Source organism: Archocentrus centrarchus, chromosome 8 (assembly GCF_007364275.1).
Source record: "Archocentrus centrarchus isolate MPI-CPG fArcCen1 chromosome 8, fArcCen1, whole genome shotgun sequence".
Lineage (NCBI taxonomy): Eukaryota > Metazoa > Chordata > Actinopteri > Cichliformes > Cichlidae > Archocentrus > Archocentrus centrarchus.
This window is the reverse complement of record NC_044353.1, coordinates 12,869,792-12,897,194: the sequence shown is the minus strand read 5'-3', so window position 1 is coordinate 12,897,194 and position 27,403 is coordinate 12,869,792.

The window sequence follows — 27,403 nt, the reverse complement described above, 5'->3', positions numbered from 1 at the left end:
CTACTAACTGTGCGCTATAAGGTATTTACAAAGATGGAGCCAGTTCACTTCGGGAATAACCAGCAGCGAGAATTAGCAGCGCAAAAACCAGCAGACCCAAGGAGGGAGCGTGATGTTGGTCTTTCCTGAGCTCAGGTTTCACGTGTGCGTTTCTCTCTGAAAACAGCAAAAAATCAATATATTTGATTTGATGTGTGATGTGAAAATGAACACAGAACATTATTTACCATCAGATCAGGAGTCATTCCTCTTATATCACTGTGCCACATGTGCATCGCTTTAAAAAAATGAATAGCACATTGCAGAATTAAGGAATTATTCTCACAAACTAACAAGGTTTTAGTACTAGCTGCCTTTTCAACAGATATTTTGAACACACCCCCGGTTCTCTTCTCCTCTTGTCCCCAGATTGTCATCCTACTCTGTGTGGTAGTGTAGCTCCAGGACACTTTGCAACTTTGAAAATTACCTACTACCAATTACTACTACCTTACCTGTTTTTTTTTCCTCCTCTTTCATAGAAAATCTTGTCAGTGTGCCTGTTGGCACACTGACAAGAACAAAGCAGAAAACAGTGACAAAACTATGTTTTAATAAGACTAAGGTTAAATGAGACACAGCATGTAAGGAAGAGGTAGGGGGTGAAGTGGGCTGCAAAGCAGCTTGCAGATGCACAGCAACTGTATATAGCGGGATATCATCTGAACCATCAGCTCTGTGTGTGGCTTTGAGGTCAGATGATTTACCGGGATTCTGGCTGATTGTGGCTTCATTGCCCATCCTGAACTAATGATCAGTTAGTCACATAAAATAATGCTCAATGCTCAATTAGCTCAGGGCAGGCAGAGTGTACTGCTATTTTTCAGAAAGTAAACCAAAGTGCCCATCTTCTTGCCCTTCCAAACTCTCTTATTTTATCCAGTAATGAACAGAATTGCTACCCATGTACAAAATGTTAATGTGGCTTATCAAAAAATATATATACACACACACACACACACACATATATATATATATATATATATATATATATATATATATATATATATATATATATATATATATATATATATATGTGTGTGTGTGTGTGTGTGTGTGTGTGTGTGTGTGTGTGTGTGTGTGTGTGTGTTCAGTGGCCTAAAGCTTATTGATTAATTAAAATTTAACGGCACCCCTAAGATCACAATATATGAGTATATCAAAACAGTTCGCCTTCTCATTTGTCCCTCTGGTCATGGATTTCTAAGTGTGTTAGCACCAGAGAGAGACTGAGAGAGAGGTTGAGAGCAAAGAGGAAGTGAATATTAATTAACTAGTGCTGACAACTGCAAGCTTTTTTCTATTAGGATCTGATTAGGGGAGAAAGCCAGAATTACAGGTGTTATAAGGGAGTCAGAAAGTGGAGAAAAGAAGGGGAGACATTCAAAACTGGGAACAAAGAATTAGGAGTAAATAGGCAGTGAAACGAGGGGGATGAAAGAAACAATCCCCACTCTGTCTCCAGGTTTAGAAAAGTAATATTTCCCAAGGGGTTGGGTAATGCTGGGCTTTTGCCCTTCAGCACATAGTGACGGTAATTGTCATTGTATCCTATTTGTACCCAGCACCTCCCACCTCCCACCTCCCACCACACAAAACACATACATGCACACCCTGTGAAGTAATGTGGTTATTTATTGCTTTCTACTGGAACTGGAATATGTTAAAGCAATGTTATTGTGTCATCATCTAAAAATGCCATTACAGTTAATGTAAATTTACACTAGTCCTTCTGCCATTGTTACACACAGTCACATGCTGTGATACAGTTGTAAAGTGGACACTGTATTTTTAAATACTGGATGAAATGTGCTAAATTTATTGCAACCATTGCCTGTGAGAATTATTTTATTACTCTTTCAGATGCACTGGACTGAATGGATGTCACATAGAAATGTTTTAAATCAGGTAAGGATGCATGCCACACACACACACACACACACACACACACAAAGCTATCCTTACTGATTTCTGAACAGGTGCATTCACACAAGACAGCACCTGACATTGGAGGCTCTCTGTGAAAACATGTTTCCTGAAGTAATTTCTGGTTGTTTTATCGAGCCATAGTAGCAGATTGCTCTGATGTAAACCTCATTTGTCAATGTCAACACACACTCCAACACACATTAGAGACGCACACACATACATAAGACAAATTCTGTCAAACACACATACATCCCTCATTTGAAGATGGGACCAGAAGTAATTCTACCTACAGCAGTACCATTGGGGGTGGCTGCAGAATCGTTCAACAGTAGCCACCACTCAATCAAGGGCTTACAGCAAGTGACATTTCACAAACTTCACATGAGGACCAAACCAAAAACATCCCGACTTTAAAACAATTTCAATTAAATATTACCATATTTGAATAACAGTTTTTTTTTCTAGTTTTTGAATGGTTGCATCTGGTGACAGTAAACTTATTTATTAGAGCTCATTGTAGTTAAAGTAGCAATAGCTTAGGTTGTCTATGATACCCACACCAGACAGTCAACACTGAGCAATAACCGCTTAAGTCTCATAGCACTATATTACTTCCACTTAGAAACAGCACTTGGTTTGAAAATAAATGGTGGTGGTAGGCTGACAACAATACAAAACAGAATAATACCTCCCATTTAGCATGACTTTCAACTGTGAAGACAGAGCCATTCTTTTATGCTAACTAGGGAATACAGTTCTGTGAGAGAAACCACCTGTTCCAGCATATGGTGTTCCCAAAGTCATATTAGCTCACAATGGTGTTCATTCATTCTTGTTCATGATCTGCAGTTGTGTCTGTCACAAAGACAAAATTGTAGATCTAGCTCCCTCTTCCTCTTCTTCTGTCAGATATGAAAAAAATAATATGACTTAGTTAATTAAATACAGTGCGTGTATGTTAAGTAGCCCCTGCTGTTAACATAGCATCACATGTGGATATAAGCTGAACACAGTACATATATATAATATATACAAAGAAGGAAGCTACTATGAAATCTGCAGATCCAGAGGCTACAATATGATGTGAAGAATACTGACAGTATAGACATAATGGGCTGAAGCTAGTAGAAGAGAGAAATTTTAAGAAGCATCCACACAGGAAGTGACCACAGAAAGTCAATGCCATTCAGTGACCTCAAGTGATGACCACTAGTGATGTGAAGTGGGCAGGTCTCAAGTTAAACTTTTCTCAACCTCAAGGTAAGCGACTGAAGTGACTACCAATGAGAGAAAAGATTACAGTTGATTGACATATGACGAGGCGGCAAATACAGGGATACCTAGGCAACAAGAGCCTGATCCAGACTGCAGGGTTGGAGTTTCCACAAGGCAGAAGAGTGGACATGTAGGACAGCTACAAGTACCTAGTATCCCACAGGTCACTGGGAATTATAATGAACATGCAAGAAGGTCTGCCATAGCCAAATACCCCAAGAAGGTTAGACTGGTGCTGGGAAGCATGCTCAATGGCAGGAAGAAGATCTGACCATCAATACATACTCCCTATTTGCCATCAGCTATCCAGCTGGAATAATAAGCTTGCCAGAGGAAGAGATAGATGCCACTAATGTCAAGGCTCAAAAATACCCCGCAATGCAAAGGGTTCCATCCAAAGTCCTGCAACCTGGGCGCTGGACTTTGAGCAGACATACTTCCAGTCAAGCCCAGGAAGTATTGTGGAACAGCAAGCCCCTCCATGGACTGTACCACTGGCAGACAAAGGGAGTTGCTGACATCAAGAAAACCTACCAGCACATAGCACAGAGGCTCTAATGATGCCAGCACAAGAGCGCGCACGTGTGCGTGTGTGTGTGTGTGTGTGTGTGTGTGTGTGTGTGTGTGTGTGTGTGTTTTGTTTACTTACTTCCAGTGTCTTTAGGCAGAGCCTAATACAACGCTTTCTGTCTCACTTGCACAAGTGCATGCACACACACACGGTCATCGGCACTGATGTGGTGTGACAGGACTGTAATTTTAGCTGTGCTGACTCTCTGGGCTTGTCTCTCTCTCTCCCTCTTTCTGCCTCCTACCTCTTTGGCTTACGATCACAGAGTGGTGTACATCAAGTGTTGCCTCCAGCAGTGTCTGTTTGTTTGGTGTTTGCGTCTATGTGTGTTTGCCATTTTACCATGCAGTTTTTCCCAGGGTTAGGTCATGGAGTCATACTAAGGATAAGACTCCTTCACTAATACATTCCAAAATCTCTTCACAACACACACAGACCCAAACTCTGCACCAGTGTGCTCTGCTTACAACACACTCAAATCCTCTTTTACACAGCTGCGCTCACTGAATATGTTCCCCTGTACACTCTTCAACATATTTAAATGAAATTTTCATCCAACTTTCAAACACACTAGGACAAAACAGAATAGCATGTTTCATTATGTAAACTATGTTCTATATATGGTTACTGTTAACAGTAGGCTGGGCAGAAAGGCTGGTTGAACACCACCTCAGACTACAAAAAAAATCCCTTTACATGGGAAAACAACTCTGATAACATCATGTTATTGTCATAAAACCTTTCCAAAATATAGTCATAGTGAATTTATGAAATAAATAGATATGACAATAAGCAATAAAACCCAAAAGCATGCATTTTGTGACCAACTGGTCAAACTTTACTACAGTCTGTATTATATCTACAGTCATTTTAAAGGGCTTTGAAAAGCTTTCATAATAATGTCAGTGGTATTTCATGCATTTGCACTTTTTTTCTTGATTTCTTTTTAATAAAGGGTTAGACCTCTAGTGAGACATAAACATGAGAGATGTACAGTATTGTTGTTTTAGATGTTTTGCTAATATAGTATTTGGCTCTTTTGTGGTGCTGCAAAGAAATTAATTCTAAAGTTTTTTTTGGTTTTGTTTTATAGAGTGCTCAGCTGCCTATGTACCATAACTGTATTTTTAGAATATGACTTAGTTAGACTAAATAATATACAGCAGAGAGGCAGAATTAGATTTGCTCTATTTTTTTTAATACTGAATGATTAGCAATGAATTATTGCATGTTCTCTTTTATGTGCAGAAAGCAGAGAGCAGGAGTAGCAACAGGTAAGGTTACTGATGTTTCTTGTTAAAATCCTGATACCTCAGGCCTTTTACATGCAATGTTTGTATAGGTGTGTGTGCATATGTGTGTAGTTGCTGTTAAGGCCACACTGTCGTCCGTGTGTCACTAAATAATGACTCTGTCTGCGCTGCGTGCCCTCTGGGCTCTCCTGTCTGCTCACAAATACACACAAAACACACACAAACTCTTGCACTCTTCTCGCTGGCCATGGCTGGCTGATTCTTAAATGTCAGATGACTTCACTCCTGGAACAATATTTATTGAGCCCTGTTCTCTCTCACTCTCTCTCTCTCTCTCTCTCTCCTTCTCTCAAAAAGAATCTCAATAATAAGTCCATTAATTGTTCATTAGGATTCTTTGTATTTAAATGGAAGACAAAGTCAATAATCTGTTCAATAACAGATACTTTGTTCTTAACATGCATATATACCTTTACAACAACAGACTTCATCACAGTTGTACATATTTACACATGGGAGATGACGGCAAACCCCCAGCATGCAGTTCAGTAGTGCTTTCCTCATTCACCTTCCACACCCATCGTCTCCCATCTCCAACTTCCGCAAGATAACATTGTGGTCACTAAACTGTTTTCTTCATTGAGCCTCTCGGCAACTGCTGTACTTCATGCTTCGCAGTCAGATAATAAATGTTTATCAATTTCATATTAAAGTTGAACTTGTGCTGCTTGTTGAAGTCAAACTAATGGCTGTTGATGGTTTATAGAAAAGGACAGCAAAGGGCCAAAAAAGATCCGCAAACAAAATAAATAAATACAATAAAAAGTAAAGTGTATTTTTAAGCTGGTTTAAAACATTTTTTTAATAATAGATGTTGACTGTTTTTTTGTTTGTTTGTTTTACTTTGATCCCTGAATAAAATATTTTTAAGAAGTCAAAAAAAAAACAAAAAAAAAAATCTGAAATGTAACAAAACCCCTAAATGTCACACAACATAATTCCTCAGGAAGTCTGATTTCTCAGTTCTGGGTAAGATGAGTGTTTTGCAATCCCATTTATTTCCGCACACACACACAAACAAATAATAATAATCATCATTCTTATTTTGCTCCAGGTAAACTTACTTCCATCTAAAACAGAATGGATGAGGAGGGGGAGAAAGTTAGAGAAAGGTAGATAAGGCAGTGAATGAGAGACAGCAGAGAGTTTATAGTCGTTCTTATGTCTGTAGATTTCTGCTTGTTTGGGGGAGGGAACTAATGATGATAAGAGATGCAAAGCTGCCATTTGTTTTTATTATATTTGGCTTAATTGTATTTATTGTTACAGAAGATGCAGGCTGCTTTACTAGGTGTTGACAGTAAATATTCCAAGTGTGCTTCCTTATGCATTCTCACTTTCTTAGTTGGATGACATGTGAAAGTCTGAGCTAACTGATGGACAGGCTGACTAGCTTTCCAGATTCTGCAGCTCAGGCAGGATATCCAAAAAAAAAAAGGTGTTTGTAGAAAGGTTATAAAGTATTGATATAACTTACAAAAATTTAATATTTATTTATAAATATTAAATTTGGCATGTGGATGTGTGAGTGTTACAGAAAGGCAAGCAGAGATAGCCCCCACCCAACAAAGAGAAGAAGAAAAAAGAAACAGCACTAATCCACTGCCTGTGTTCTATTCTTTTATGCATGCTGACAGCCTCCTGCATCTTGCTGCACTCTGCATGGATGTCTTCACCTTTCTGCACTCCCTCCTGGCTGAAGAATTGCAAAATATCATTACTTCTGTAGTTTTCATCAAAATATTTATATTAGCTGAAGCATTCCTTCAGTAAAAGTAGCAATACCACACCATCAAAACACCCTCACTACACATGAAGTGTATTACTGGCAAATGCAACACAAGTTATCACAAGTAAAAGTAATTGTACTGCAGAAAAATGTTCCCCATCATATTATATGAATTAATATTAATGCTACAAATGTTGAAGGTTGAGCCAAGTCCTTAAAAAGTAAACCAGTAAATTTTAAGCTGAAGAAAAATGAAATAGGCGTAAATTATTGTCCTGTGATGTCATAGATCCACTGTGCTGTGCGTGTTGGGGAAGGTGGTATTGCTAACTGTCATTCTCCTGTCTGTCTGGGCCTCCTCGGGTCATTACGACATCACCAGAGGACAAGACTAGAGTAAAACTGACAAATGAACCTGTCCTGTCTATCCGAACACACACACAGAGACAGACACTCGCACACATACAGATGGTGGCACAGTGTAGTATGTCAGCAACCTGATGGAAATCTGGCCCGGACTAACCAGCTGGAAAAGTGACCCTCTGGTTAATGGAGTGGCTGAGGAAATGAGAGGATGAAAGAGAGAGAGGTGAAATATGAGAGAGCAAAAGTTGCAGAGGCAGGGAACGTAAGAGAAGGTGTGAGAGAGAACAGGCACATTTACAGCGAGCCTGTTCATTTCCTGTCAATACAGCTGTCCCCAAACTTTGTGTAATTAACCCACAGGGCACTGACTTGGTTACCTAGGAGGTAACTTAGAGATAGTTCTCAATTATTTAGAATTATGATAAGACCAAAATGTCTAAAATAATAATATACACTTGCTTTCAGGCAACCGAGCCTAAGTATCTAACAAACTGTGTTTTTGAATTGACATCGAGCATACTAATGTCATATGGATTTTCCTACAGGGAAGCTGGTTTTGCACACAAAACAATGGCACTCTACTAAAGTAGATACAACAGGATCATTAGGAGTGTAATAATCAAAACAGAAATGTATGTGTGAATAACAAGCAGCTGGCTGTGGCAGTGAATGGTGACTGCTATTAGACACACGCTGATAGAAATCCTCTGCTAATACTCATTTGATGACACGAATGCCATAAAGTGGCTCATTAAATGTGATGTCTCCGATAGTTGGAAACTTGCAAGAAGTTTAAATCTGTGATTATATATATATTGCCTCTACCCCTCCTGTGAAAGCATAATTAAAAATGATAATATTTTATTCATTCTTTCTGCCGAGTAAAAGTGGAGAAATTAGGGAAAAAGACATAAAAGTGCCTAAACTTTATAAGTACAATAAATAAGTCAGAAGGGGCAAAAACCATCAAAAGGAAAGGGTACAGTCGGTCAAATGACTCTGTGGTAGTCACGTGTCTTCACCGGCTCCAGCACTCAAACAAGAGCGATAGAGTGGCACTCTGGTGGGCGATGTCCTCGTGTCTGGTGCAATATTACGATATGCACTGAAGTTCCAGAACTATTAGCATGCAATCTAGTAGTCCATTAGCTGTGTAACATACACCTGAGTTGTGACCATGCACTGTATTTAAAAGTGTATTTAAAAGGCGTAGCTTCCACGTCTGAAAATTGAAGCCAGTGTAGAAGTATCGTACACCTGCATTCTTTGTACGACATTCTGCATGTAAATGTATGTGACAAATAAAGCTCTTTCTTCTTCTTCTTCTTCTTCTTCTTCTTCTTCTTCTTCTTCTTTCTCATGACCACCAAGGGGCAAATTTTTATAAAGATAAATGAACTGACCCCCAGCTCCCTTTACCTATGAACGTAGTAAACACTTTCCTTATTATGAGTTTATTGTCTCAATTTTTTAGAGTTCTGAAGTTTTATAAATTATGCTTCCTATTACAGCAGGACAATAAAGCGGGGTCTGCTTTAGGGCTGACCTGCCTTGTGATTGCCTGGTCACTAGTGTCCCTCAGTGTCTCAGGCAGATCCGACCTTTACTTGTCATGTTCAGTTTCAAAATAATAAGCTGGCGATGGCTACACTGATAAACTTAAGGCTTCACAACTGGACTTCCCCAGCCAACATGTTAAGTCATGGTGGTTACATCTGTGTTCAATATATGGTTTATGAACTTACCACCAAACAAACAAACTCATCTATGGACTGAAGTTTTTTTTTGTTTTTTTTAAACCAGCTTTGCTCCTCTTTTAAAAGGCAAATGGAGGGCAAAACATATTTATTTTTCTTTTTATTTATTTAAATAGAGAAAAAGATTTAAATAATATACATACACTGTGTCCACACGCTTCTTGCCATATAAAGTGCAGTACTCACCAAGAACGCCTTCTTGTTGCAACCCTGGTTGTGGTGAGCCATGTAAAGTGTACGAATGGTGACAAAACAAATATTTTAAATATGGATTAAATATGTTTATTTCATGTGATAGGCAGCCAGCAATCATGTTTCCTGGAACAGTAAAGAATTTTTTGCCCTTAACCTTCTAAGCGATGTCAGTATTAAAGATTGAAACATCTTGTGTGTATTGTATGTTTGTACACTTTCACCCCGGCAGTGTAAAGATGACATATTCATAAATGTTACCAAATCAGAGCTCTATTTCACGGACTGAAAAACTGCTGCAGGTGTTGTATATGAATTGCAAGTACCCAAAATGTAGGTCTCCTCACCAAACAGGGTCACTATGTTATAATAGCATTTTTCTTTCACAGATGCTTTATGAAAGTAATAATATAGATGCTGTTGCATTTTTTCCAAATTAACTTAATAATGGTGCTGTTATCTTACTCTTGTGCTAGTTAGCATATTAACTTAATCTCTCAACATAATGGTGTTGTCGGTTCAGAACACCATTTCTTTTGAAAATGTAAGGCAGTCAATAACAGCTCAGCAAATGTAAATAATAATAATAATTTCTGATATATTTTCATGACAATGAAAAATCATAGAAGACTGTTGTGCTGGAAAGGTGACAATAAGTGCTGCTATGTAAAAGTTAGGCTTTCGTAATGTATACCTCAAGGTTATACAGTGTGCATACAGCGTGCATATTTATATCAGCACATAGAGCCAGGTAATGCGTTGCAACAGGAGTGAAAGAAACAGTAAGCAAAGGGAAGAAGGGAAGGGTGAAACATTTGTCTGGTCAGCACTCAGCCTGCCATCAGGCATCAGTTCATTTCACCTTGGAATACTGGACACACACACACACACACACAGGCCACCTTACCTTAGGTAAAGCAACAGCCCCTAACTTACATCACACACAAAATATGTCACTACAAAGAGATTTGAGCCGAAAAAGAGAAGAGAGTAGTGACTTATAATTTGTGCAGTGGGTGACAGAAACATTTTTATTTTTCTGTTTTTCCTCTAATACCTGTAGTAAAATTCCAACCTTCCAGCAAAGCAGTCCCATGCAGCCGTTTACTTCTGTACCCAAGGTCAGAGTTTTTGATGAGTTATTCTGCCATGTGGAAGATTGTATCAACAGCGGGGGAGAAAATTGTTTTAGTATGGGCAGTGACAGTGTGCCCCCAGGGAAGGTGAGGATGGAGGTAAAATGCACTTCACCTGGAGACATGGGGGGGGGGGGGGGGGGGGGGGGGGGTGTCTTCCAGACTCAGTTTCAAGTAAATTAACATCACAATCAAACATTGCTTGTTGTAAAACAGTTCACTCTATCTTTCTGTGTATCTAAGATAGCAACCTAAGAAAATTCCACCAAAAGAATAGTTTACCCCAAGACAAATAACAATGTACAATCCAAAGGAAACCTTGGAGGTTGTATTTTATGCTTTTTCTGAAATGCAGCTGCTGTGATATGCATTCATTGGGCTAGAACATATCGTTTATTTGCCGGGGTTACAGAGATCTAAGAAATGCCGAAGACCTATCATAAATCGCTGAGAGTTGAGATCCTGGTACAGAGATAATGTGAAAGGATAGAGATCTGGTTTGAGAGTACTGAAAAGAAAAGATGGAGAAAGAAAATGGTACGAGAGAGACTGAGGACTGAGGAACAAACAAAAAGCCAAACAGCTCAGAGCAAAATATTTATAAGGAAAGATTTTTTTTTTCTATGCAACAAACTGGAGAGGTCACATTTAGATTCATGTGCAGTGCATCTTAAACTTATTCCTTACTTCCTTTAATTTTCTTTCTTTGAGGCTCTCCTTTTCTGTACACTTCTTTACATGAAAATCAAGCATGAAGGCGGAAAGTCAGACAGCATGTAGAAAAGAAAACGCAGAGCAGAAGGGAAGGGGAACAACGAAAAGGTGTGTGTGTGTGTGTGTGTGTGTGTGTGTGTGTGTGTGTGTGTGTGTGTGTGTGTGTGTGTGTGTGTGTGTGTGTGTGTGTGTGTATGTGTGTCTTTTTTGGGGACAGGACAGTGAGTATAAATAGTCACTGTGAATGCAGGTTGTGTCACACATACAACTACATACTATTCTTACCAACATATACTGCAGCAGAAGGAGGTTATGGGTGAGACACTGTACATGAAGTGACCTAGTTGGTGGAAAGTAGGCTATAAAGAACCGAGGAAAGCAAGAGCATACATACAAACCATAACTCAGTTGGTCCAGGGCCTGACGTAAGCAGTCTGAGTGTATTTGCACATACTGTGTGTGTCACTTGGACTGACCACATGGACAAACTTGATTTTACATTACACACACAAAAAAATTGTCTAAATGTATGTGTATATGGGTACTATATGTAGAGTAATTAAATGTGCAATATTAAAATGTTTTAAAAATATAATGTAATTTAAATAATTAATTTTTGCATGAAAATACTAAAATGTAGCTTTAATTTGCATTTACATGACATCTGCTTAGAGGTAAATTGCTTGCATGGTTTTTCTTAACAAGATACATTAAGCTAATTCACACACACACATACACACACGCGCACACTGCTGTTTTAATATAATTGCAGAGTTGGGGGATCCAACATTTGCTCTCTTTTTTAGATGCTTCTACTCTTAACGACTAAATCACTGGAGTTTTGTAACGGCCATTGCTTTGAGATCCAACTTAATTACTGTGAAATCTTTTCTTTTCAGTATATTCAAAATGTCAAAATAGCCCTAACTGCAACAATATCCAAGAGCCTTAAATCCATTTCTGCCTCCATAGCCCCAGATGTCAACTACCACAGATGTTCACAGTGATGCGGTCATTCCCAACATCAGATCCAGCTTCAAGAAACTATTATGGAAATTCAAAAAATAAGTATATTTATACTAAAAATAGACATTTGAAATCTCAGTAGATCACAAATAAATTCAAAAGTTAAGTTGGCGTTACCTGCAGCATTGACATGACTGTAGTTTCTACTTTACAAAGCCTCTCAATTGAGCCACAATTGAGCCACAATACAAACAAGAGACCTGTCGGCCTGTAGAGCTCCGCCGTCAAATGTTTTACTTGTACAATATATGATATATTGGCACAGAAACTAATTTGACTTTAGGTCAACCAGCATTGAGCTGATACTGTTTTATTTTTTAGAAATTTAGAAAATTTGAAAAAAAAAAAATCTGTCTGCAACATTGTGTATATCTTTAAAAACACATGCTAAATTTCAGAAGAATTTGCCAATAAACAAGGACGGTTAAAATTTGTAAAAATAAATAAATAAACATTGAAACAATTAAAATAAAAAAAGAAATTTCTGAAGCGTTTCGCAGAGCTTTGCATATTGAATACTCATACCAAGTTTCAAAAGAGCTGGCTTAGGAATAAGGGAGGAGTAGGAATTACAGTACAGTATTTCTGGAAAATTTTTAAAATTCATAAAAAATCAAATAAGTCAAAAATTGAATACATTTTTAATAAATCAGAAAATAAGCTCATGCCATTGTGAGGTGTCATCTGTCCCTCCACCTACAGTTCCCTACAATCCCTACTCCTCCTCAATATTGGTTAAAACTTTATCAAACTTGCACACAGTGATCACCTAATTGTCTTCACTCAAACTGTCCTCAAAGTCACATTTGTCATTTTATAGACAATAACCTATGAATCGTGACGAACTGTGAGCCTGATGACCTCCTGCATCATGAATGTTCTCTTTTCTTTCAGATTTTTTTTTTTTTTTTTTTTGCATTTTTGGCCACAGTGGCTTTTTATCATGGTGGAGAGAGACAGGAAATGGGGGAAAGATACAGGGGAAGACACGCAGGCAAATTGGCGACAGGCTGGGACGTGAACCCACGCTGCCCGCACCACAAAGCGGGATATGTATGTGGTCGCCAGCTACACCACTAAGCCACCCAGGCACCCTTTCTTTCAGAATTTGACTGGCAAGTTAAATGTGCACCTGTAAGGAGTCTAACTGTGAAAACAGTTTTGTAATGTCTTCTGTGGATAAGCTTTATAAAGCTTGACAAAATAATCCTGATGCTTAAAAATTAAGAACATACCCATAGTGCAGGTGTAGAGTTTGAAAGAAGGTGGCCTTTAGGAAGCAGAGCAGCATTGTGTAAAGATGCTATTCACTGATAGGAATTGTAGTTGTTAAAATCTGTCTCTTTTGCGATATTGAATTGCTGGACTGCATTAAAGCCACATTACTTTGTGTATTTATTGTTGTAGTGTTTGTTTGTTCATGTCTTTGCTTGTTTCTGCAAAGTAGTATTTATATTCTAATATCAATGTCAAAATTCAAACATTTACTCTCCTTTTAGCTTGTAGAGTACAAGCTAAAAACTCTAACATGCTTACCAGCTAAGATGGAGAGTGAGATTAGGTCGTTATTACTACCAACACCCTCAGCATTATACTAACGTTTCACCCACTGATCAGACATAAATATTGATATGCTGTTAACATTTATGGAGATTTGTTGTACCAAAGACACTTGAGAAATGTGCAAATGTGTGATTTGCAAATGCTTCCCTCTGTCCTGCAGTCTTTTTCCCCTCTCTGCACCTTGACTTTGTCTCCCTGGCTGTCAGCTTGACTCGGCCCCCTGTCCCAGTGGAAAGCCTGCTGTTGATTTGTCAGTCTAGCTGTGCATTTGGCTGGAGAGCCGTTTGCCTTTCGGGCTGTGAGTTTGTCTGCCTAGATCGCTACCTTTGTCTTTCACCTTTTCACTCGTCCAGAAAATCTCTCTCTCTCTCTCTCTCTCTCTCTCTCTCTCTCTCTCACTCACACACACACACACACACACACACACACACACACACACATACGCACACACGTGCCCACACGCATGCCCATACTCATAGTTTTCATTTGGACTCACTCAGTCTGGTTGAATAGCTGACCTTGAACAAGCCTTTTGATTTTGACCACACCAGTATTTCTGCTCCACTGGGGACTCAAGTTCAGAGGACTTTTTTTTGGCCCCCCCCCCCCCCCCCCCCCCCCCATCCCCCTCCCCCTCCCTCCTCCAACTGATGCACTGTAGTGACTCTTTCCTACTTTGCTGCAGTGCCTCCCTCCTACTCTTCAGAGAAACAGTGACACAAAATGCCATCTACTGATGAAAACGCAGCACTGCACCCTTCTTTTTACCCATTCACGCCTCAGATCTGCCTAGTAAACAGTTAAGATGTGCTCCACATAGCTGAATTCTCACGTGATTGATCTAAATTTGACCAGAGGGAGAACTTTGTGGCAACAATGGCAAAACTGCCACAAACAATCCGTGTGTCATCACATAAAATTGTGTTGTCTTCTCGTGTTGTCACTTTTAAAAGCACAAAATGCTTTCAAATGATGTGAACATGCTCTAGGCAATTGGATGGAAGCAGAAATTAAGATGTTTGCTGTAAATTGAAATGCAGGCAGAGCACCAAATAATAATAAGTAATTGCAGAGTCACAGGGCTGGCAAAGCGAGCGCCTAAAACAGCTACTTTTGATGGCAGCTAGAAACTGAGTGACCTCTTGTGACAAAGGGATATGAACCTTCTTGAATAATAATTACTATTGATTTGTTGACACAGAACATCTGATTGCTGCAGATGTACAACAGCGTCCATTCACAAAGTTACTGGGGGTTCAGTGTCTTGCCCAAGGACACTTCAACAGAGCAGATGTTTGCTCTCATGGGACTGAGTTGAACCAAAACTCATCGGGTGAAAACATTCCACCCTGCTGCCTGATGAAGAGGAGTGGATTGCTGCCTCCAGCAAAAAAAAAAAAAAAAAAAGATACAGCTGTTTAATTTGGGATTCGGTTCACTTCAAAGGGTCAAAAGTGCAATATTCTGCCAAATTTAGCCTTCCTTCAGACATGCCTGTCCTTTTTTCTAATTCATAAGCCTGGATTAGCACAACTGAAAGTAAAGTCATTAGCCCTGCAGGAACAGGATAACCTTTACTATAGAGGCTTAGGTGATGTAGTTTGTTTTTAATCTCATTGGTGTTCTTTTATGGACAGTACACTGTGAGGTCATGACAAGAATCTCTGTAGGACCAATAATTTTAGGACAAATAGCCAGTAACATCCTGTGAACTCTAAAATTGCTCCTCAACACCATCATTGCCATTAGTCAGAGATTTCAAAATAAATGTTGACTCCAAAAGCTGCCCTGTAGCTGTTTGGTTGCTGGAACTTGATTGAAGGCCTTGACTTCAAGCAGCATGTTTGTGGTCCGACTCTTAAGAGAGACCACACTCTTGACCCGGTCTGTTCCACTGATAATACAGATTCATTTCCTAGAAACAGACCACTGAGCTAACAGTGTCAAACCATAATGTTTTCATCTTTACAGTTCTCCTTATGCCACATAAACAACAATTTAAAAAAAAGTGGATCTCACTCAAGAACACACAAGAGTTCAGAGCCCCTCTCCTGATGGAATTAATCGTGTTCTAGCTGACTTCTCATCCTGTTGAACCTTTGTCAGTCTGGAACTTTAGACTTTAGAGAAATACAGTAAGCAGCTGGACAGTAAATGCAATCCTTGCTGTACATTGGAAGGCAAATATAAATTAACTGCCCTCAGCAAATTTTCTTTCAGGCCAAAATAGTCCTCCCTCTCTTACAAAAAAACATTTTATCACTATCTTCAGTTCCTGTCACTCAAGCTGTTCACCAAGGGTCAGTGCTCAGACCACTCTTGTTTTGTGTGTAAATCTTACCTCTTGGAGAGATAATCTGCAATTATGGCCTCAACATCCAAAGCACTGCTGATAACAATCCACTCTGCATCACCACCTACATCATGTGACAATAGTCCAGAATGCTCTACCTCATGGATCGATGCAATTCTTTCTTCACCAAATCTGTGTGACCAGAGTGACTTGGGCAGAGAAAAACCTAACCCAGACAAAATTGCAGGGTGGGGGAAAAAAAAAAACACAGCAAAAAACAGGCATTTTTGATGAATGATAATTCATCTAAAATCTTTTCAAAAAAATTAAACATGTATCAGGTATCACTAATATTTAAAAAAAAAAAAAAAAAAAAGGTTACAAATTTCCAGTGCATAAAAGCATATATAAAAATAAAACTACTGGCTCTGGGTGGTGTATGGTACGAAATAATATGGTCCAATAAAACTAATAAAAACACAGAGCTGTGTATTAAAGACAGCAACAGTGGCAGCCAGTAAGAATTAAAACTGCTAAAAACATCAAAGTCAAATCAAGCTCAAAACTAACAACAAAACACTAACAGTTCATGTCCTTCAAAAAGTTTGTGAAATTTAAAAAAGGCATTGAAGGTAGATGTTATTGTGCTGAGTCTTCTGGAGAAAGAAAAAGAAACACTGGTTATACATATACCACTTGGAAGATAACTAGCTTAAACAAGAACATGGCCCTAAAACTGCTATAAAAAAAACAATAGTAAATAAAATTTTAAAAACTGGTACATACCAATTGCAAGAAAGATATTGCAGTCTACAGCTCACAGCAGTCCGATCTCTGCTAAGAAAGCTTGCCTTTAAACCAAGCCAATCTGTAGTTGGCTGGGGTCATCCAATTCAAAGAAAATACTTCCAGGTGGCAGGTCTACATAAACGGGCTGACTGCCACCCCAAACAAAGACAATCCCACCTAATAGTGCTGCCACATCTGCATACTTCCACCTTTGCGGCATCTCAATTATCCAACCTTCATTTTCTTATCCTGTTGCTCAAACACTCATCCACACATTTGTCACCTTCTGCCAGGACTATTATGATTGAATTCTATTCTAAAATATTCAGGAAAGTCTCGGATCCTCCCGGTAAATTGCTGTATTAACTACTAGATTCTCCTCTTCACCTCCAGGTTCCTTCACGCTCTTGCCCATCAGTACCTCACTAACCTCCTTCATCTCTACAACCCCTCTCAAAATCTTTGCTCCCCCAACACTGGACAGCTTTCCATTCACTTCTGCAAGTTGTGAATCCTGTGGGACATAGCCTCATGCATCCAGGCTTCAACACTTTGTAACTCTGTCCTTATTGACACTCAAAATACTGAAACCGTGGGACAATCTCTAAGTTATTACTCAAAATCCACCGTGTCAGACAGGCATTTGGTCTCAGCCATTGCTCCTGTCCAGTTGATTTTATTTGTACTGTGTTTTTATCCTAGGTTGTTAGAGCCTTAATAGTGTTTTTGTATTACTGTATTATAACCAAGATGTTGTAAAAAAATTGAAAATATACAGTGCAAATTGTGCATTACACCTTTGTTAATCAATGCAGAAACACTGTAGGCAGATGTATTGGGTAGTAAGTGAATTAAACAGTCAAAGGAAGTTTTGCAGAACAGTAATGCCATAATACTCGTATGTTTAGGTAATGAATGAGTATAGGGGACCTACACCATAATGTCACTGTCAATGGTATTCTTCACTCTCACTGGTAGTGGACCTGAGAGTCCCGCCCACTTCCTGTCACCTACGTTTCGCTCATAGTCACTTGATGTCATCCACTTTCTATGGTGTCTGGTTTACATGTCACTTCTGGTATGGACACGGCTGAAGGTTCTTATCTAAAATATATCATGACGCCATTACATTGCCTGGCAACCACCTAGCAACAGGCTAGAATGACCTGTGTTTAGCCTTTATCCACTTATAACACCTAATGAAAGCACCCTATCATTTTAATTGTATAGGTTTGCCAACAGCCCCAACAAGTCAATCAATACAGTAGCATGGACATATACTAGTTTTCATAATCTGTCAGTGAAACATCTAACTTTTGTTTATTTGTGACCATTCATCAAGCTACAAGTGGATGAAGTGAGCATTTTTGAGTGCCAGGGAAATAATTTTTTTTACCTCATATTTGGATGAAAACAGTTACTAAAGCTCCACAGAATATTCATGTTTTTATTGTATCACTAAGAAGTCATATTCAAAGCAGTTGTGACATTCAGACAATACATCAATGCAACTCCCTATGCTACACAAGTTTGTTTGTGCTTCCACATCTACTTTCACGCCCGCAAAATCAAAGAGTTGTGCAAAAACCAAGGTGATGAAACACACTGTACTTTCACTTAGTGATGTAGTACACTTAGGCAGCAAGGGAAAACATCCCAATGAGTCAAATTTGAGCAGTGAAATGGAGGCGTTTTATGACTCCTCTTGTTAGGATGCTTCAAGTCCTCATTTCTTTTGCATTTTATCCTACATTTATATTTCAGGTGCTTTTTTCAGAAGCTCTTATCCAGTGAAGTTTACACGTGCATGTAAAGAACAAGCTTTAATTTGTACATTATTGACAACGCAAGCAGAAGGAAAACAATGCAAAGTTGTTTTCTAATGTGTCCGTGCCCTTTGTGTTCCAAATGTGTGACAAATGATATATAAGATATATAGAAAAGAGAATTTAATGAGTTATTGAGCTTGTACTGCCTGCTTGAAGGGACACAAAATGCAAGCAAATGTGCTAATATTACACAATTTACGGATATAAGGATGAAATCTGACTGCGTTTATTAAGATTGGATTTAAAGAAAAAAATTATATAAAGTTAAAACAAGGATTAAAGAAGTGCAAACAAATTATTTAAAATCCTGCCTGTTATACTTTGAAGGAATTAATAGCTAACATTTCCTCTCCTCACAAAGGGCACTGCAAGGCCTTTAGGCACATTGAGCCAAGACCAGTCACCCTCGGGATATTTGGCTGGACTTCAGTGTGGCTGGGAGGGATGAGCGAGAATAACCAGGAGGGCTCTGCCTCAGGATTTGCCACAACTCTGACGTGACACAAAGAGCAATGAGCGCAGTAAACAGATGAACAGCAAAGCATAAAGACTAAATAAAAGCCTGAATGCCAAAAAAGCAGAAAAAGAAACAGGTGTTAAATTTTCAGCATGATGTGAAAAGAACTCGTGCGCTCTCATCGTCAGTCGCTGGCTCGCTCTCTCTCTCTCTCGCTTTTTGAGATACAGTAAGCACAAACCTAACACACATTCACATACTGTCCCAAATTTATTTCAGCTTTAAAGAACAAACACATTAAACACACATCATGTCTTTGCTCACTGAAACCACCCACTGGTGCAGAAACTCATACTCCCTCTAGTGTGTGTGTGTGTGTATGTGTGTGTGCGTGTTTGTGTGTCTTTTCATCTGGCAAAACTAGACAAGACTTTTTTTCCCCCAACCCCATCACTGTGAAACACTCCAGTACACTCTAAAAGGCTGAGGAAACACATAAGAAAATAAGGAGCTATAATGGCCTCACAGACAATGGTGTGAAACATTTCATCAACTGCACCAACTTTAATGGTAAGGCACATTCTCAGTATTTCCTATCGAGCTGAGCTGTATACCAGAAATGTCAACGTAATTACTAAGTATTAATCCAGAAGTCCCACAGGGTGCAGCGCATATTCACCATCAGTTTTAGCTGCTGGTTGCAGGAGGTATATGGAGAGATTGTTGCTCACCAACAGTTTTATGTCTAAGTTGTTTGTTTATATTAGAGAGTGGCCTGTCAATCAAAATCAAACTTCTGAGGCAAGTTATAACCAAAGTTCTTGTTGGCGAAAACCCCTCAAATGGTGCAAACTGTTGCTTACTTACATTGGACTGCAGGGAGGCTGGAGCTTATTCCAGCTGTCACAGGGCAAAGGGCTGAATACACCCTGGACAGGCCACCAGTATATCACAGGGCTAATGCAGAGAGACAGACAACCACACACTCTCACATCCATACCTCAGCCAGTTTAATTATCAATTAACCTTACATGCATGTCTTCAGACTGTAGGACTGCAGGGCCCATGATGGCAAAAGAATGAATGCAAACTCCCCATACAAAGGCCCCAGCTGGCCAGCAAGTTGGAAAGCAGAGCCTTCTTGCTGTGAGGAGACAGTGCTAACCACTCCACTATAATAAAAAAAATACCCCATGTGGCAGCATAGTTAGGGGGACATCAAAAAGAAAGACAGAGAACACACCGCTTTACAGTGACTGCTGGTTTGTTTACCACGGACTTTCGTTGGATATGTGTTTAGTGATGGAAAAATGCACTTTTATAAAGCCGGAAGTCCACTGACATAACCCAGCTCAGTCACTTCAGAATTCCACTGATGTGCCCGTTAGCTCTGTGGCAACAAGTTGATGATGGACACATGACAAAAATATCACCCCTGCACTTTTCACCTTACTCTTTTGCTGTTAAAATAAAAAAAATGTCACTCTTAGCAGTAATAAATCTAAAACTTTAAATTTTAAAATCAGTCAGTGTGTTTGAGCATTTTGCAGCATGTCACAATCCAGGAAATATTTACAAAAGGAGGTCTTCCCAGGAGGGCAGAGACTGGTCTGTAAATGAGTTTGCTGTTGGCTCTATCAGCTTTCATCACGTCTGACTTTCATCTCATCACTTGTCTATCTGCCTCAACCTATCCGGTATCAACAGTGTGTCACACTCCGAGGTTGAGAGGAACAGATGAGGCAGGCAGAGACAAATAAAGAGCGACAAGTAGGCCAATTTGAAGAAGGAGGAGATTCAAAAGACAAAAGTTAACAAGATTAATCAGAGGGAATTTTTTTTTAAGTGCACACATCACATCACCACTGAAAGGCCTAAAGCGGATTTTAAGCCTTATACAGGTAGCGTTACATAGGTACAGTAGACCATATCAACGCTAACAAATTTAGAGTGAAAATGTTTCCAACAAGGCTACATTGTGGCCTGCTGCATTAGAAAGAAATTTAAAACCTATTGTAAGCATATAACAGCTGACCAGGTGAGGAAATGCCTGGCAATGATTACACTGGAAACCTAGCCGACTTGGACTGTGCTGATTGCATGAATAAATGCATAAAATAAATATTGCAGTAAGCATTGAATAAATAAATGCTATCCCAGACCACAAATGGATTACAGAAATGTCCTAATGGCTAGCAATAAAATGGTCTAATGTACACCTAGGTCATGGAAAAGCTTGGTGTTTACATAAAAGCTGTGCATGCATGCACACTCTTTGCAACCACGTCCAAGACGTTGTTATGACATGGGAAGAGTGTTTTGCACTGAGGGCACATACTCAAGCTGACTGTAGGTTTCCAGGAGCCATTTTTCAAAGCCTGGCTTCATCTTCCATTTTAAGCAAAGGCACGTGACCCTCGGAATATTGGACATGTTCTATTTTGTGCGAATTGTATAGTTTACTGCAATCTTTAGTCATTTCTGCAAAGGTGTTGGACTCAGTTAGTTGTGTTTGTTATAATACATTTAAAGCTACAAAGAAATCCAGCTACAAGGAGTTCTTTATATAAGTAGAGAGGTCACTGACATAAGAAATTAAAAAATGTGACACTACTTGGGTTATTGTTTCAGTTTTTGTAATTGCACCATTATTACTGCACAATTATCACCTGACCCAACAATGTCCATGCGGTGTTGTTATGAATATATACAAAGCAGAATGCATTTTCCCAGATCAATGAATGCAAATACCATGCAGCATTTTATCTAGTAATGCACTCCACTCATCCATCTTCAGTTTTCTCCTGCCACAAAGCATGATGGTATGGAACGTGTGAGTAGTGGCTCTTAGTTGTCCTCTACTTTTGTAAGGCAGTTCAGAAATAGCAGACTCACTAGATAACACATAAATCATATTAAATCGTATTTCAGTTTAAAATTAGGGTAAGGTTAGCTTTAAGTAAAGGTTAGGGTTGGGAAAGCAATGGTTAGAGTTACTTTACAGAAAATGATTGTAATTTAATGTAATGCCCTCTTTATGTGGGGATGTATTGCACACTGTTTGGAGTGCAGTGAGGATTCTTTTATACATTGAATGCAGATCATCAAAGATAACTACAACTTTCTGGGATCCTAAAGTGGGAAAAAAAGGCCTCCAAAACCCGCTACTCCTCTCAGCCTGTCAATTTCTATCTCTGTTTAGGCTATTACAGAATTGTGCAGAAGTGCACTTTCCTCTAAGTAAGAACTTGACTCAAGCCTTGTTCCACTTCTTCCCAGAGGTCAAACTTAGTGGGGAAAGAGAGAGAGAGATAGCGAGAGAGAGCTTATTTGTGAGGTAAACTTGTGGCCTCCTTTCTGAGTCTCAAAGTGCTGCCTTGGCTGTTCTGAAGGGAGGCAAGAGTAAAAAAGAGGCACAGAAGGAGCGAGAGGACAGGGAACAACTTCACCTGATGCTTAGAGAAGCACAGGTCGGTCAATTATAATCACCGCCCCCGCCCTGCCCTTCTTATTACTTTCATCTGTCTGGCTTACTGTGTGCACTTTTAACCCAACCGGACTCATAAGTAAGCGTGGGAGTCGATGTCAGCCCAAAGTTTCACTGGCTCTGTTCAAGCTAAGCAGGTTAGAAACTATCACCAACAAGGTCACCACGACAGCAGAAACGAGTTATTAGAGATGGGAATAATAAATGTTCACAAGTACACACAATTCATACAGAGAGACAGGATACACACAAGTGCAGCATACACACATCTGATTTCTCTCCATGGACTAAAATCGCTAGTCCATGCAGAGAATTATTACCAGAAACACGTATACGAGTATTGGTGGGATGACGAGTGGGACCTGAGGAGAGAGAGGTTTTTTTTTTTTTTTTTGCATGCAATAACGCTGTTAATGGTGAGGAGAATATTAACAGGGAGGGCAAACGGTCTCAAGGGCATATGCAAATTCACTCCCAAATATATCTGTAGGTGGCAAGATGTGTTCTGTGTGCCTTTGTGTATGCGTTACTGCTGCAGCCAATGCTTATGTATACAGAATCATGCTCCCTTGGAGAGTACAGCATGATTCACTTCATTGTGCTTGCCTGGTCACTGTCATCAAGAACACTTGCAGGTTCCTTTAATTTAAAGTCTTTTAACAAGTCAATTTGAGTATAAAGTACGTGAAATCACAAAGTGCACTTTTAATGTCACACACGCAAAAAGTAGTGCTATTAGAGGGGGGGGGGAGACAAAAAGGTACATCCCTTGAAGGATAATTTAGTTAGGTGTAATTTACAGGCATATGCAATAAGAGTGTCTGTTTTTCTAGCTATTAGGAGTTGATTTTCCTGCCTTCTTCCTAAACACCACAGGGGAGCACACAAATTTGCTGTGCAACCAATAGATTACTTCAGCGCACTCTTCTCCTAATTTGCACAATATTCCTGTGAAAGAAGCTGAACTTTCCACATACATCATTGTCTAGAAAATCATTAAGTCCACTGTGTGGATCATGAAACAGGTGAGCAGTAATCCACGTAATGCACCTACTTTCAAACTCAGGCAACCAGGATTTAGTCAGCGCTAATTCATATTATGACCTCCTAGTTTGACAAAAAGCTGATTTAGTTTCCCAAAACTAACTCATGTGCCCTGAGATTGTTACATTAAGCATTTTTGCCATGAAGAGAATGTTTCAGAATTGTGCCTCTTTTCTTTTAGCAGTGCAGGTTTCGTGAGTTGCGAAGTTGTGCATGTTTCAGTACAAGATAATGGGACACTCCTCGCCTCCTGTCAAATGGAGGATGGGAACAGTTTTTTGATTGGAAGATTAAACTTTTATAAGCCATCATATCGTAGCCTCATTGCAGCTTCTTGATGATCAATAAATATTGATGGAGGGGTTATTAATCATTTATTAAAGCCTTGAGAAGTGACAGACAACATAAAACCCCTTAGAGGTTAAAAAAAGAATTGCCATCATTTCCTGCATCTTTTCTCCCACTAAGATAAAGTTGATCAAACCTGCAGGTTAAGATATTAAAGGTTGGGTGAAGACAACAGGTTGATGTTATTTTGGAGGAAAATAAATAATGAGGAAAATTGGAATTAGGTGAAAACATAAATGGAAATACAATTCTAACAAGCTTCAAGGCCAATTTTTGGTGTGACCAGTTTTATTGTTATGCCTAAACTCGCTCAGGCAGCTTTCTGGTCATTTCTTTAAGCTCTCCAGGCTTCTTGAAGGACATCCAAAGGTCTTCTTTGGATGTTTTACACATTGCACTGTTTTAGCTCTCTCTCGACCTCCTCCCTCCATACATATTGACAATGATTTGAACTAAAAATTTTAATAAGACCTGTTGCCACTGATTTTCTCTCCAGTTCTGGTGTAATGTGGCATACCTCGGCCTTTTCTCCCTGTCTCCCTTTCTTAAGAATGGCTTCTTGACAGCCACCCTTCCACTGAGACCATTTCTGCTGAGGCTTCAGTGAACAGTAGATGGATCAGCTGAAGGGTCAGGTGCATCTCTCAGGTCCTGTGTCAGATCTTCGCTGGAGTTTTTTTTTTTTTCCTATTCCCCAAAAACATGACTTTCAGATACTGTTCAGATGCTGTAGATAGTTTTTTAGGCCTTCCACTTCTTTTGTCCTCCACTTGTCCAGTTTCCTGAATTATTAAGGACACAATGCCCATGATGCCAAGACAGGCCAAGCATTTGGCTAATCTCATTTGGAATCACCGTGAATATACTATTCAATATACTATTTTATGCCATACTGTGTTATCTTTGGCATATTTTAAATAGATTTACCATAAGAAATAACAAAGTGCCTTAAGATACAATTTAAAATGGATTATTTGCTAAGTTGGCTGTTGTGTGTATAAACTGCTTTTTTTTTTTTATTACAACTTAGCCAATGTTAAGCTAAAAAGAAAGAAAATGAACAACTTTCAGTCATCAAATCACCAATTTGCTTTCTGTTGAGAAAAGTGAGATGAATACAGTCTTGAGGCACTTTTATGGATTCATCGCAACAACTAAAAGAGGGCTCAGCAGCATCAGCTGCAACGTGCACTTTGGGCTGGTTTAAATCGTTTTATCACTGAGCCTCCAGTTAGCTGTTAATGGAATTTAATGCAGGACCAAGAAATCAAAGCTGCTAATAAGGCTTTCAAAGGTGTTGTAAGAGATTATAAAAGCAGGGGAAAAAAAGGCAAAACACACCACCCACTAATTTCACCTGAAGACCGGTGTATCTGAAACCACAACACTAAGCTCAGACAAGCATTTCACTGGGACAAAGGCAAAAACAGGTGAATGAGGATCTCAAATCTGACTTATACATCCAAGTCTTTCACCATGACTTTCAATGAGAGAACAAACAAACAAACAAAAAACCCCACAAAGATTCACTAGAGAGAAACTGGAAACAAAATCACACTGATTCTTTGTGTGAAGAAGAAGAACATCTTATCCTTTGCTTTATAACATCTCACAAGAAATACCTTGAGAAATTCCACCTGCTTCAAAAGTCTTCCATCGGCACCCAAAAACGACCGAAGACCTTCTGGCAGCAGCTGACACAGATATAGCGAAGTATTTCTTTTGTCAAGAGGTTAAACTGGTGCGTGTCTGAAAAATGAAGGGAGAAAACCAGCTGAGTTACTGACAGCTGAGCTGATACACCAACAATAAAAGCAGCTCATCTGAATCCAAATGTGGGGTAACACACACACACACACACACACACACACACACACACACACACCTTCTAAACCAGGGATCCTCAAATCCAGGCCTCAAGGTCCAGTGTCCTGCAGGTTTTAGATGTGTCCCTGATCCAACACACCTGATTCAAATGGCTGAATTACCTCCTCAGTATGCAGTCAAGTTCTCCAGAGTCCTGCTAATGACTTCTATATTTGACTCAGGTGTGTTGGATCAGGGACAAAACTAAAACCTGCAGGACACCAGACCTTGAGGCCTGGATTTAAGGATCCCTGTTCTAAACAATGCTATTAACATACTTTGGTCAGTTTTTGATATTTTACCATACAAATGGCAAAATACCAACAGCGGCAAATAAGACAGCACGTGGAACATTCCTAATGATAAAATTGACATAATTAGTTTTTACCAATAAATTACTGTACACTTACTGAACAATAGTATGTGAGTGGTATTGCTAGTATTGAGAGCTGAGAGGTATTACTTTCGTTTTTGGCCCAGCATCTGCCTCAATCTTTGGATGTGTGTGTGTGTGTTTCTGTTTTGTAAGAGATTTAAAAGCAAATGTCATAAATATATAAATGCAACCAAAGGCACTATGAACAATTAAACAATACACCATGTCTTTAGGTTGTTAGCTTTGCCACACTTTTGGCTCCAGCAATCTCATTTCATTCCCTGGACATCAAATAGAGTCAAAGCTGCTGGCATCACAGCTGTGCACAAGGTGTCCTTTGGTGTAGGTTCATTGATACACTACTGGCGACAGTATTTGATTCTGAGAGCTAACGGTCCTCTTTGAAAAAGTGACAAAGACACATTAGGAGGAGAGAGCCGGGGTGATGATAGTATAAATCACAAGAATGTCACCAGTAGGCTGCAGTTTGAAACTAAATTAAAGCTTGAACACTGGACACGGTTTTTAGTTTGCTTTCACTTATTCTTTGCTTAGATTTCACCACCAAAACTGCTTAAGGTTTGGGTTCAAGTATGCCTGTTAAAAATGTTAACCCTGAAAAAAAAAAATTACGCTAATGTGACACCAATGGGTTCCATCCAAGTGTCCACACTGCCGGTGTGGCAGTCCATTAGTTTGCTGACACATGTATCATCCTGTTACTGTCAGCAGTATATGACAAAGCCTGCAGCCACCATAGGGGTCTGACAGATTTGTGTATGTGTGCCTGAAAGAATGAAGGTGGAAGATGGGTCCCCCTGAGGCAACCTTGTATCAAAGTGATGCAATAACACAAAAGATTGATGCTGCACAGTGGCGATGTGAGCACCTTGCGATCCCTTGTACTTGTATTGTGTGGATGCACGGACATCAGATCAGTGCATAATCAGATGTATCAATTAGAGAGAGTAAATTGCAATTCTGCCAGGCTGCCAGCTAAATGACAGAGAACAATTTCCTCTCCAAAAAAAACAATTAAAAAAACAGCAAGTGCAATGTCAGCTACACACATCGGAACAGATGGAATTACTTTCATGTTGTAAAATGTTATAGGGCAAATAAGAAAAATTAAAAGTCATTTATTGAAAGAGTAACCACAGGCACATGTACAGAGGTCAGGATTAAAAAATAAATAAAAAACGGAGCAATTACAATAGGGCCTTCGCACGCTTTGTGCTCGGGCCCTAATTATGGGTTAAGAGCTTGAATTGCTTAACTTGTCAGTGTCAGGGTTTGCACATTGA